General features: G+C 33.2%; 1 protein-coding gene across 1 annotated transcript in view; it reads left to right on the top strand.

Moving 5' to 3' along the window:
• The window catches only part of DACH1 (dachshund family transcription factor 1), a 414,817-nt gene that overhangs the window by 174,823 nt on the left and 226,334 nt on the right, over positions 1 to 13,660 (top strand). The window lies entirely within an intron of this gene.

The raw sequence follows: 13,660 nt of genomic DNA, 5'->3' as shown, positions 1-13,660 counted from the left end.
ATAACATATAGTATTTATTAATCCTTGCCATCATGAGAGTTTATTGAGGAGATAGATGTATAAACAGCTAATTGTCATTTCACACGACTGAAACAGGAAAGATAATCTGACAAGATAAGGAGAAAGTCTTAATTTTTTTCTCTGAATTCCCATATAAATGTTTGCTTTTTCTTTTGTAACATTTGTCTTTCTCTAGGCTGTAATATAATCATGGGTATCTTATTTCACATTCCATACTTTGTTGAAAGCTCCCTGGAAGCAATGGCTCTTTTAACTCACCTTTATTTTTGTGGCAGCGTCTGAACAGTTGGTTCACTTTTGTGCACCTTTATCAAATACCCTCTGAGTTGAATTTGAAGTTATTCACTTTATATATTTAACATTTTTTTAAGGTACCAAAGGTTCTTAAAAGTAAATAATTCACATTCCAAAGAAGAGTTGTATCTTTATGCTAATGTTTGCAGATGAAAAATTGAGAAACAGAAAAGTAAAATCCATAGCTGAAAACAACCCAATTACAGAGCAGGTATCATCATTTCTATGCGTTTACTTTAGTCATGATTCACAAGCTACTGAATCCTACTGCCTGAAATTCTAATTCCAAATTTGATATTTCGAAAAGGAGTAGGTAGCGTTTTGTTAAGGCTTAACTGTTTTTATTTAACTAGATAAAATTTCCTGATTTGCAGATTTGGCCGGGGCGGGAGTGGGGGGTTTGTACTACAGTCAAGATGGAAAGAAGATCTTAATTTTTCATGTTTTACGACTGAAAGACTCAGGTGTGCTAGAAGAAAGATGGAAGAGTCTTTGACTTAACTTCTCAATGAATATGTTTTGGGGCTTTAAAAAAACAATCATTTTAGCAATCATTATTTTACATTTGATAAGTTTGTGTTGATTCTCACTAATCACAGTTATATTTTGGGTGAAAAGTATTCTAGATTGTTTTTGTATTAAAATAGAAAAGATCTGGTTCCAAATTGCCTGCCAACATTTTAAGGTGAAAACAATAAATACTTCACTACCTAAGCAATGGTGAGATAAGGTGATGTCATCAGAATCTAATAATAGCAGCACCTCACATAATTAAGACCATAAAGTAACTTTGGGTAAGTGAAGTTTCTAAACAACTGAAGATCATAAGCTGAAACTCAAAATCAAAATATTAAGTCACAATTTACAATAGCCAGGACATGGAAGCAACCTAAGTGTCCATCCACAGATGAATGGATAAAGAAGATGTGGCATATATATAAAATGGAATATTAATCAGCCATAAAAAGAAACAAAATTGAGCTATTTGTAGTGAGGTGGATGGACCTAGAGTCTGTCATACAGAGTGAAGTAAGTCAGAAAAAGAAAAAGAAATACTGTATGCTAACACATATATATGGAATCTAAAAAAAAAAAAAAGTTCTGATGAACCTAGGGGCAGGACAGGAATAAACATGCATACTTAGAGAATGGACTTGAGGATATGGGGAGGGGGAAGGGTAAGCTGGGACGAAGTGAGAGAGTGGCATTGACATATATACACTAGCAAATGTAAAATAGATAGCTAGTGGGAAGCAGCTGCATCGCACAGGGAGATCAGCTGTGTGCTTTGTGACCACCTAGAGAGGTGGGATAGGGAGGGTGGGAGGGAGATGCAAGAGGGAGGGGATATGGGGATATATGTATATGTGTAGCTGATTCACTTTGTTATACAGCAGCAGCTAACACAACATTGTAAAGCAATTATACTCCAATAAAGATGTTAAAAAAATATTAAATCATTTTTGATAGATCCCTTTCTGAAATATTTTACACAATTCCCTAGCTTGGTGAACAGAGATACTGAAGATAGCTTAAACTTGACACATTATTATGGACATTCATTTTTGAAGCAGGATCATTTCATGTATTTCAATTGCTGTGCTGTCTCTCATCCATGCTTTTTAAACTTTTGTTCTTCCTGATATGTTGTGAGCCCAGAAACCAGGGTTTCTCTCAAGCTTATTAAGCATTACATTGAAACAGACCTTCATCAGTCATGTTCCAGAGAAAGATGAAGAAATGGAGACTCAACAGGAGAGCAGATTAGATTTGAAGAAGTGGCTTTTGGACAGTTTAATACTCTATAGAGCCCAGGGAATGTCTTTAAAACAGGGTGTGTGAGCTCACTTTTGCCTATTTCACTTAATTCAATTTTTATACATTTGTCCAAAGATTTGAAGCTGCCGTATATTTGACTGTTGCACATGAATTGTGCTGTCTTACTATACTCAATATGATTGCTCTTTTTACACAAAATTTTTCTAGATGGAGAAGTTTAGATTTTAGAGAATACAGAATAATATCTTCATCCCTTGGAGAATGTCATTCACTGTCTTAAAACATTAACTGGAAATTTGATCATCTTAAAGAAATCTTATAGTTCTCAAGAGCATGTAACACTTTCTCCCAAGGAGTACTTTTACTCGGGGAATATAATTCAATATGGACATATAGACTTTTTGTCCCAAGACTTTATTTATATTTGCTACTTTCTTTAAAAATAAAATGTTATTTTTTTCCCACAAGATGGGAAAGATGAAATGTGCTATTTTTTTAAAACAATGAAGAACTTATATGTCAACATTTTTGACATTAAGCAAACTAGTTTGAGGACATTTCTACTATATTTTTGACCTGTGAGTTAGAGTTTAAAATTTTTTTTCCAGGAGTCTATCGTTATATCAGTATCTTTTAAAAACTTGGAAATCACTTTTCTAAACCTAGCAAAACAAACAAACAAACATATAGATCTCAAAAAATAAAAAGAAAAACAAAGAAAGAAGAAAACAACCCACCCTCAAATCTCAAATCCTTTCTAAGATTTATATCATCGACTGCCTATAAACATTGAACTGTGATTTTTGTACTCCAAGTATTACCATTTGAAAAGCATAAAAGATGCAGATTTACCTTCAAGGTTGCCAAAATTGATCCTGTGAAAAAATTTATTTATTTTGACAATTTATAAAAATCTGTCAATTTGTTTCTAATCATTCCCTCATTTTTCTTTTCAACAATTGAACATTGGAGTTAAATAATAATCTTTCCTTGAGGAATCTGTTTTTCAGAAAAATTCTGACTATTTTTATATTTTTAAAAAGTGTCTTTCCAGCCCTAAGATTATGTATTTAGGTATCTATAATATGAAAAGAAAAAACTTTGAGATTTCTTATGGAGTTTTTGTTTGCCACTTTGGTTGTTCAAGTGGGCTTGTGTGTAACCTTTGAAGGGGGCGTGGGCAGATGGTGATAATTTCCAAATTTATGGTTGTCACTGGATGCCATAGCAACCAGAAGTGGAAGTTAATGAAAGAAAGAAGGCTCTTTGTTGAGTCTCACAACACAACACCTCCTGTAGTGCTCCCTACATTTATTTGGACTGAGCACATGTCATAAATCATTTTTGAAAACAAATACCAGTTTGGAATAAATTCATCCTAGCAACAGAGTTCCAATAATATTCATACTTTTTACAGAATCATGTGTATTTTACAATTAAGGAAAGGGTTATTTAGAATTCTAAATACTCTCCTCCTGTGCCAGGAGTGCAACTTGGATAGCATATTTGGCCAACTTACTGATTTTATCTTTAGGGTAGGCAAACTAGTTTTGAAATACAGTTTTCATGTAAGTATTAAGAAGTAACTCAGTGAGTCTCAAATATTTGCATTTAACATTAAAAAAGTTATCCATTACCTCATTTTTTTCAAATATATTCAAATTAAATGAATGAATGATTCATAGTTTTGCTTCTTAGATACATCTTTTCTCTCACTGTGACCTCGTAGGCACATAATCAATATGCATTCAGGATAAAAAAAGAAAGCAATTGTGAACACACATGCACTATGCTTAAATGGTAAGAACTTATAAATGCAATTTTACCATTTTGAAAATAATACTAGACCAGGGCAATATTAACCAGAGTTCATCCCATTGAAACATTCTTTTCTTAAAAAAGAAAAAAAAAGATGACAAGAAAGTATTCTCATGTGGATTTATAATTCAAAGACATATTTTCAAAGTTTATATTCTTTATTTTTCTTGCTAAATATTACCAACTAACCAACAACAACATCCAAACTACCTATTTTTGTAGTATCAGCATTTGTAATATTTTAAATTCATTAAGCATTTCAACTTCTGAAGAAAAAATTAGTGTGTTAATATGTTTTGCATATTGAGAAGTGTATCATAACAAATGCATTGTATTCCCTGGGGAGACTTACAAGTGAGCATAACAGAAAAATGCACAAGTAAAACAGTCACAAATGGATTGATCTTCACTCACAAATTAAAACATAGCAATCTATTGAATGTCTCACTCAAAGAGTAAGTAAGATAAAAACTATTTAAACCACTGAAGTTTATGTAGTATGTGTAAGTATGCATTTTCATAAATTTATATGTAGGGAATATTTGTGAAAGTTTAATCACTGGACATTTTGAGGGTAATGCATTTAGCTTATCAGTATTTCATGTATGTTTCCCTTTAAATTTTTCTTGAAGAGAAAAATTAAGTAATATATCTTCTTTTTCCCATTTTGGAAGGCCAGCCTAATACCAAACTTCATCATGTAATGTATTTAGTCTTAAAACTTGTATTGAACACTCTATTAGTTTCCTGTGCCTGCCGTAACAAATTACCACATACTTGGTGACTAAAGTAAATAAAAATTAATTCAGAATTCTGGAGAAGTTCAAAATCAACTATCACTGGGCCAAACCAAGCTATCGGTTGGGCCACACTCCCTCTGGAGGCTCTTTGGGAGCTTCTGTTTCATTGCCTCTGAGTTTCTGGAGACTGCCAGCTTTCCTTGGTTTGTGGCTCTAATTTCTACCTTGTCGTGTATATGTGTGCGTGTGTGTGTGTGTGTGTGTGTGTTTATGTGTGTGTATAACTTCTTCCTCTGCCTCTCTTGAAAGGATACTTGTGATTGTATTTAGGGTCCATCAGATAATCCAGGATCATCTCCCCATCTCAAAATCATCAACGTAATCACATCTGCAAAGACTCTTTATCCATATAAAGTGGTATTCCCAGGTTGCCAGATTTAGGATGTGGGCATAACTTTGGGGGTCATTATCAGCCTTGCACACCCAGAAAGTCCCTGGTTGAGATATTATGAGGGGCCCAAGTGTGGTGTGGAAGAAACTCATACCAACAGATTTTGGTGTTTTTTTGTTTACTATAGTATCCCATTATGTATAATACGGCTTGCCACAAAGTAGATATTCAAAATAAATATTTGTTCAATGAATATGGCTAATATATGTTTAGCAAAGGATTTCTGAGAGACATGATTATGCCTCAGAGTTACAAATTTAAACACTGGTGTTATAATGCAGCTTATAAAATCCTATTAAGTACAGTTAGGCTCCAGATTAAAGATGCCGAGTCTAGTGCCTAAAGGAGGTGCACTCGGGAAATGGAGGGCATTATTTATTTGTTTGTTTGTGGGTTATGATGGCTACATTTAATCATTGTCATCATCCATTGATGAAATTTATACCTCTAGATTGATGCTCTAAAGAAGCAATATTTTCAGGAATAAAATGGTAACATAGAACATACTAGCCTTTAAAATTCCTGCATATATGTACTTGTACCCACAGTATCTTGATATAGAACTAATTTAATCCATACGTGAATAAAATGTAGCTCATAATATAACTAAATGCAAATATAGCTTTGGTATGAGGGATTAGATAATATATTTATTAAATATACATTATATATATATATTATATACACATCATAATCAAATATTTCAGTCAAATTATAATATGCCCTGCTTATTACTAGCATAGAAATTTATAAAAATCTTTATTTTCTAATCTCTTAGGACAAAGATCTGTTATTTTAGATTTAATTACATAACCACATATTACTAGACTTCTGGACAGGCCTCTCGTCTATTTAATTTAGAAGAAAATCACAGTCCTTTTTTCCCTAATTTGTTTCCCTCTTCCCAGTTTCTATTGAGTTCTGTAGTCTCTTAGGCCTACACTGGACTGGACTCAGTTATAATCTACTTAAACTTCTCTCTCAGTAGATTTGCAGTAACGAAGTTGCTAATATACTTAATTGACTAATTGCAAGGTATTTGCTTCTTTTTTAGTAATATGATGCCTCCTTTGACAGAAGTTTATTTACAGAAAAGCAAATCAGATCTTAAGAGTCAATTTTTGATTATGATGGTGGATGGTGTGTGGATTTAGTGGGAGCTTTGTGGATTATCCATTTATCTGTGAGATTCTCATATAGGGTTCTAGTCCCTTGGTTATACAAAATGTCACGTGTTGTCTTTTATTGCTTGCTCTAATTTCTTGACCCGTAGGAGGTGCTATTACTATCTTATTTCCTTCCCTAACCAAGAGAAGTGAGAAATACATTAAATAATGTTCATTCAGGAAAAACAACCAACTCTGCTATAGATATATTTTGAGTATTCCTAAAGATGTTGTAGGACAAAAAGTCATACAAGATAAACAGAATTCTTTGTTTAATCTCCTTCTCTGTCTTTGATAGGCTTTCCCCCCTTTGGCTAACTTCCAAGCTTCAGTTTCTTCCCCTAATGAAGTAATCCAGCTTTGTTATTAAAGATTTAAAATTTCATGTTGAAATTTCTTTATATTTTCTCCATGCATATTGGAGATAAAGTTTACACTGTTATGCTCTTCTTTGTAAAGAAGTAGAGTTGCTAATTGCAAGTGTTGACAGGACCAGACATTTCAAATAAACTTGGCAAATGTCAGAAAAATAGCAGTATTAATAAAACCTGAATTCGATTTCCTAAAACATTCATTGCCCTAGTCATGAATGAACTTAAGACCTGATTTGAAAACATTCTACATAAAAAAAACACTGAAAGATTTTATTTGGTTATGCAGTCGTATACACCAGTGTTGTACAGAGTGAAGTAAGACAGAAAGAGAAAAACAAATACCGTATGCTAACACATATGTATGGAATCTTAAAAAAAAAAAAAATGGTTCTGAAGAACCCAGGGACAGGACAGGAATAAAGATGCAGACATAGAGAATGGACTTGAGGACATGGGGAGGGGGAAGGGTAACCTGGGATGAAGTGAGAGAGTGGCATGGACATATATACACTCCCAAATGTAAAGTAGATAGCTAGTGGGAAGCAGCCACATAGCATATGGAGATCAGCTTGGTGCTTTGTGACCACCTAGAGAGGTGGGATAGGGAGGGTGGGAGGGAGCCGCAAGAGGGAGTAGATATGGGTATATATGTATATGTATAGCTGATTCACTTCGTTATAAAGCAGAAACTAACACACCATTGTAAAGCAATTATACTCCAATAAAGACGTTAAAAACAACAACAACAACAACAACATTGTGATAGAACTTCTGAAAGTGCTAATACACCTAAGCTTAATGGATAGGAATATAAAATCCAGAGAAAGGGTGACAACAATACAATTTTACTCTGCACTTCAGATGACATCTGGAATATTATATTCAGTTACGGCATTTCAATTTTTAGTAGGACATTGACAGACTGTGAGAATTAAGAGAAGAGCCCAGAAAATAGGGTTTTGGAAATATGGTGATGTTTAGTCTTAAGAAGACTTATAGAGGGTCTGAAGGTGGATGCTAGAGTAGATTCATACTGTGCTCTTCCAAGGACAGAAATTTAACTGATAAACAGTAATTACAGAGAGGTCTGCATTGGCTTCCATAAGAAAGAGCCTTGCTGCAAGGAAAACGATCTAAAAGTGAAGTTTATTACTCATAAAACCTTAACTTTTCCTTCTGACAGAAGGGTTCAATAGGAAAGGGGGGTAAAAAGTTGTTAGCCATAGTACTTATGTTTAATTACTTTTTATGGGCTATATTGTTCACGGTACAAAAGTGTAATAGTTAAAAAAAAAAATCCTTCATTGCTGGACCATCAGCCAAATCTGAAGGTAATTTTGCATTGGAGGGAGGTAGATTGAATAAGGCAATCTTGTTCCCTTCTAGTTATAAAATTTGATGATTCTATTTTATTTCACTTTGAATTATTCTAAACTTGACATGGTGCCTTTCTGGTTAAAGGGCATCCATCCTTTCAGGGTTTTATACTCATATTCTTTCATAGTTTTTGAGTAATTTTTAAAAATTACTTTTGAGATGAATGCTTCATATTTACAAGCTATCATACTGTTTGTTACACTGGTTTTCATGGATGGAATATTAACTCATAGGCAAGACTGTGACTATGGTAGGCTCACAAATACTTTTTTTTCCAATTGAAAGAAATTTTAAAATGTTTTTTCCTCCTTTGTCCTCGCGGACATTCTTTTAAGAGTACTCTGTGAAGGGGTCCATAGCTATAAGATTGATAGGAGAAAATGACAATCATTTAATATTATATAAGAGAATTTTTTTTAGCTGTGGTAGGATTTGGAATGATGGGTGGAAAAAATAGTATTATTTTAACCGGTAAAGATCATCAGAATTGACAGCAGAAAGATACGACTCTTAAGGGGATTTAAATGAAAGACCTTGAACTTTACTGTAAATTTCTTTGATTTGACTTTCCACTTTAAAAAATAAAGTCTCCAAGGAGGAGTCATTTCTCTTTTTCTTATTGGAATATAGTTGATTTACAATATTGTGTTAATTTCTGTTACATAGCAAAGTGATTCAGTTATACATATGTATATATTCTTTTTTATATTCTTTTCCATTATGGTTTATCTCAGGATATTGAATATAGTTCCCTGTCAATTCTTGAAATTTATGGAAATCTTCCAAAGATACAACTTTTAAAAAGTGTAATAATTGAGCCAGTCGAATATTTTGATCCTTTATTTCCTTCATCTATAAAAAAAGAATCTTTTCATTATGTCAAAATTATTTTTCTCATTAAATTTCCATGAATGTCAAATGACACAATTTATAACAGTATTCTGTAAATGATGAAGCTAGACAAAGATAAAGTGTTATTATCGTAATTAAACAGGCTGATCCAAGTGTTACTGACTATGATTGCTGACTCTCTATGCTCATTCCTTTGGATTTAAGAATAAAATTGATAACAAAAAAAAAGTATAGCTTAGGTTTAAGAAGTCTTAGCTTGGCAAATTCAAATTCATATAAATGTGCACTCTATAGATATTCCTAGTAGAGGTAATGAACATTAAAATCTGGTTATTACATGTTTACTTTTCAGGGCTTAATGACAATAAATTCTTTTTATAAATTTTTATTTTGGGGCAGAATAAGACTTATGGATATGAAATATCATTGCTACTGTTATAATATGTTCAGTTCAAACTGTCATAGTCATATATTGCTTTTAGAAATATGCACACTACAAATGCTAGTGGACCTTAAAAATGAAGATTGCTTTCAATTGATTATAACTGTATGTTGTGCTATTAATTATTGGAAATGAATTGACATATACTGTAAACAATAAGCCAGTTTTCAAAATGATAAAACTGTAACCTAATTCAATAAATTGAATCAGATTACGCAAACACTTTTGCACTTCATTAAGGAAGTAGTCAGTATAATTAATTTGAGAGCATTTTATCATGTTCACTTGTTGATATATGGCTAAGGATATATATACAGTAGTTTAAACTATTTCCAGATGTACTTTTGTGCCATTTCACATTTTAACTAAAGTTACCATAAGCTGAATTCCTGGAGAAGGCCAAAATGGATTTGATTCTTTTATCTTTGCTGCTTTTAGAATACAATGAGTAGGTTATGATTTTCTTTAAAGACATATAATTTTTTTAAACAACATGACATGGTGATGTGGCTTCTAACTTGGAACTGAAAAGTCTGGCTTTCATTCTCTTCTTCATCACTTCTAGCAATGTGACTGTGGCTAACACTGTCTGGCCTCAGTCATCGCAAGGTAGATACTAGTACCTAAAACATCATTTTAGAGAGGAGGAAAAAATGCTAGGAGACTTGTCCAAAATTTCACTATTATGTGCTAGAGACAGTTTTCAATTCAAATTTTCTGACTCCAATTTATTGGTTATTTTCCTACATCAAGCTACCTTCTGAGATACTTAACTTTATCATGTATAAACCAAACATCATAAGATCTGCCTTATCTCCTACTTGATATGACTTTGTGAAGAACAAATGAGCTAATGTATCACAAAACGCTTTGCAAAGTCTTATATATAGCAAGATGTCATCTGCTATTTAGTTTTATTACAATGATTCTCGAAACAGGACTTTTGCCTTGTTCCAAATAGAATGCCAGTTATTTATCTCTCAGTTTGAACACATCAATTCTGGGAATGATGAGCCCTTCCCTATATTTATGGAATTGGTTTGTAATCATTTTCTCAGTTTTTAAAAAATTGCTTTTGTATCTTCCAATTAGCTCAAATAAAATATTTTTCTCCTGAGACAATCTTCTCATGTCGACGGTTACGTTTTGATCTTCATGGTATGTAGAATTTTATGATTCATATTTAATTCGCTGAAATGCCTCCTAATGTCAAATCCTTTGATGGAATATCATTCAATCAAACATATTCCCATTAGTTTTCATTTAAGAAATGCAAATATATGTGGAGAAACTATTTTTCTAAATACATATTTTCTAACGATTTGAGTTTGCCTCCTGAGATGTAAGGATATGACTTAAAGGAACAGTGTGGAGTTTTTTTTGTTTGTTTGTTTGTTTGTTTGTGGTATGCGGGCCTCTCACTGTTGTGGCCTCTCCCGTTGTGGAGCACAGGTTCCGGACGCGCAGGCCCAGCGGCCATGGCTCATGGGCCTAGCCGCTCCACGGCATATGGGATCTTCCCGGACTGGGGCACGAACCCGTGTCCCCTGAATCGGCAGGCGGACTCTCAACCACTGCGCCACCAGGGAAGCCCCAGTGTGGAATTTTTAAGCATTAAAGGTGATGTAAGACTCTTTGTCTCTTCCAAAGGGCTATGAGATTATAAGTTGCTATTTTGGGTTAGACTTAAACATGCAATGCTATATCATCAAGATTCTCTTTAAACATGTATAGTATTTAATATTAAAGTCAATAAAATGTTTAATCCCTCTGATAACACATATTCCCTAGAAGTCAATTTTTGAGCGGTTCTTTTCCCTGTTAAAACATCTAGTTGAAAACTATTTTTTAAATGTGAAAATGTAGCATTGTGAAGGTTTTCAAAGTCTGTTCTATTTGGATACCTTCACTCACAAATTAAAGCAGTAAATGCCTTTTGTATTACTTATTATCTTGTATTGCTTAATGAAATCCTTCTAGGGGATTATTATATTAGGGTAAAAACATTTCAGAAGAGTTATATAGAACCATGTTAATTCAAAGGAACATAAATGCAAGTATCTCTAAATTCCAAGAAAATTAATCTCTTACTATTAGATTATAACAGTATTTTGAAGTTATTTGAGCAAGAGATCCATCTCATCATACATAACCTTTAAGTTACTTATTGAATAAATTACATTTAAGGATACCATTCCAAGGAGAACCTGTTACCATATGACCTGTCCATATGAGTTGTCTTTTTGATTTATAACTGCAATTGCTTTCTTGGCATGGATTTCATGACATAATAATATTCTATGAATTTTTGAAATTACAGTGAGCTTCACATCAATCATCTCTAATAAAATATTATATGTATCAATGAGAGAGGACTACTGGAAGGTAGACATTTTAGAAATATGCACTTCTCCCAAATACCAATATTGTTATTTTAATGAAATGGGCAGATTGCTTTTTTTTGATATTCTTTAAATTGATGGTAAAAATGGTCAGCGTCATCACTCCCATCAGCTCGCTATTCTATATTCTTAACAGTAATCTTTATTTTCCTTGAAAGTGTTAACTGTCCATGCAGTTAATTTTGCCTAGACTACACTGTTGTTCTTGGCCTGAATTCAAGGAAATATACTGCTTCTGGGGTTCCTAGGCATTAATGTCTTAAATTTCAGGATTCTCGTTAAACACATGTGACATGGGCTACCATTATTTGTCCATGTTTCTTTTATCTGTAAGAATCAGAGAGATTTAAAGTGAGATCTTAGCTATGTAAAGAATTGAGTGTGCGGCTGTATTTTCCTCCACTTTCTCTTCACAAAATATTGTTGGAAATACCTTGAGTTATAGTCTTTCATGTGTAAATATTTATGCTATTCTATGTGAAAAAAATCGGTACCTAGAATTTGCCATTAGCATGGATTTCTTAAAGACAACGTGCATTTCTTAAATAACATATTTGGAAAACCTATGAATACATTCAAAGACAGCTTTAATTTTTAGAAAACATTTTAAAAAACTTTTTCAAATTTAGAGTCTTAACCATGTGGCTTAGAAAAGCCATGCCTACAAATAGAGAATTACCATATGACCCAGCAATCCCACTACTTGGCATATACCCTGAGAAAACCAAAATTCAAAGAGAGTCATGTACCAAAATGTTCATTGCAGCTCTATTTACAATAGCCAGGACATGGAAACAACCTAAGCGCCCATCATCGGATGAATGGATAAAGAAGATGTGGCACATATACACAATGGAATATTACTCAGCCTTAAAAAGAAATGAAATTGAGCTATTTGTAATGAGATGGATAGACCTAGAATCTGTCATACAGAGTGAAGTAAGTCAGAAAGAAAAAGACAAATACCGTATGCTAACACATATATATGGAATTTAAGGGAAAAAAATGTCATGAAGAACCTAGGGGTAAGATAGGAATAAAGACGCAGACCTACTGGAGAACGGACTTAAGGATATGGGGAGGGGGAAGGGTGAGTTTTGACAGGGTGAGAGAGAGTCATGGACATATACACACTAACAAACGTAGTAAGGTAGATAGCTGGGGGGAAGCAGCCGCAAGGCACAGGGATATTAGCTCGGTGCTTTGTGACAGCCTGGAAGGGTGGGATGGGGAGAGTGGGAGGGAGGGAGACGCAAGAGGGAAGACATATGGGAACATATGTATATGTATAGCTGATTCACTTTGTTGTAAAGCAGAAACTAACACACCATTGTAAAGCAATTATACCCCAATAAAGATGTTTAAAAAAAAAAAAAAAAAAAAAAAAAAAGAAAAGCCATGCCTATATTGCAGATGTAAAACACAAAAAGAGAATATTTTCACGAGTGAAAATATTTAAGATTTTCTTCAAAATTGTTGTTTGAGTTAATCTACAGGGTACTTCTTGTATGTCTTCTTTATAGATATTCTTGCAGTTACATTGTTTATTTACTATAAGACTTTGTCTATACATACTATCCAATGGAAAGAAATAAAACCAACTTATCAGATACATGTACATTTTACTGAAAAATTGCAAGCACTTTTATACATAGAAACAGTAGCTATGTCTATACTTTTTACCACTCTGTGTTGAGTTGCTAGCATGTTACCTGGTCAAAGCATTGTTAACTTAAAATGATTTAATCAATCAATATAGTTAATTGGTTAAAATAAGGTGGGGTGCAAACATCTACTGAGTAACTATTACATGGTAGGAAATTTGCTAATATCTAAAGATTAATTTATTTTTCATGTCAAACTATGAAGGAGGTCTTGCTTATCCCATTTTACCTACACATAAACTAAGGCACAATAGCTTAAATAACTTGCTCAAGTTGAAGA

Source organism: Phocoena sinus, chromosome 18 (assembly GCF_008692025.1).
Source record: "Phocoena sinus isolate mPhoSin1 chromosome 18, mPhoSin1.pri, whole genome shotgun sequence".
NCBI classification, from domain to species: domain Eukaryota; kingdom Metazoa; phylum Chordata; class Mammalia; order Artiodactyla; family Phocoenidae; genus Phocoena; species Phocoena sinus.
This window is presented reverse-complemented; position numbering and strand designations above follow the sequence as displayed.